This window comes from Mus caroli, chromosome 13 (assembly GCF_900094665.2).
Source record: "Mus caroli chromosome 13, CAROLI_EIJ_v1.1, whole genome shotgun sequence".
Classification (NCBI taxonomy): domain Eukaryota; kingdom Metazoa; phylum Chordata; class Mammalia; order Rodentia; family Muridae; genus Mus; species Mus caroli.
Window position 1 is genome coordinate 17,250,353 of NC_034582.1, and position 1,079 is coordinate 17,251,431.

The window sequence follows — 1,079 nt, forward strand, 5'->3', positions numbered from 1 at the left end:
GATGCTGCTAACTCCTGGTTGGTCAGTGGAGTGTCCACCACATCTCGGCAAACTCGGCAAACCTTTAGCCATACATCCAGCGGTTTGCTCTTTTTTTTTTTTTTTTTTTTTTTTTTTTTTTTTTTTTTTTTTGGTTTTTCGAGACAGGGTTTCTCTGTATCGCCCTGGCTGTCCTGGAACTCCCTTTGTAGACCAGGCTGGCCTCGAACTCAGCAATCCGCCTGCCTCTGCCTCCCGAGTGCTGGGATTAAAGGCGTGCACCACCACGCCCGGCACGGTTTGCTCTTATAAGGGCATATGAAGTCTCTGCAGGGTTTATTGGCCTGCTCATAGGCTAATTGCCTGACCAATGGCATTGCAGCATCAACATCTGGAAATACTTTCCCAGCTGTCTCCACTAGTCGTGCTAGGAAGTCTGCAAACTTCTCATTGGGTCCCTGTATCACCTTAGACAAGCTGGCCCTAAGGTCTCCAGTGCCTGATAGGATCTTCCAAGCTCTAAGAGCACAGTTATTAATCTGCTCATAAACCTGTATAGGATAACTTGTTTGACTGTTGGCAAAATTCCCTTGCCCCATTAACATGTCTATATTCCAGGCTGCAATGGGGAGTCCAGGGGCAGCATTAGCCGCAGCCTGCTCAACGGCATGTTCAATATAAGCAGCCTTCCATGTTAAATAACCTCCTCCCAAAAGAACAGCCTTGCAGAGGTTCTGCCAATCAAAAGGCATCATACAGTACTGCTGTAGGGACTCAACCCGAGTTAAAGGCAGCCTGGACCCCATAAGTCGAAACTGACTCCTTCAATCTTTGTACAACCTTCCAATCCAGGGGCTCATGATACCATTGCCCCTGTTGATCCTGAAATACTGGGAAGGCCAGTGACAGATTCTAATCTATCTTTCTTTCTTTCTTTCTTTCTTTCTTTCTTTCTTTCTTTCTTTCTTTCTTCCTTCCTTCCTTCCTTCCTTCCTTCCTTCCTTCCTTTTTCTTTCTTTCTTTCTTTCTTTCTTTTTTTCTTTCTTTCTTTCTTTCTTTCTTTCTTTCTTTCTTTCCTTCCTTCCTTCCTTCCTTCCTTC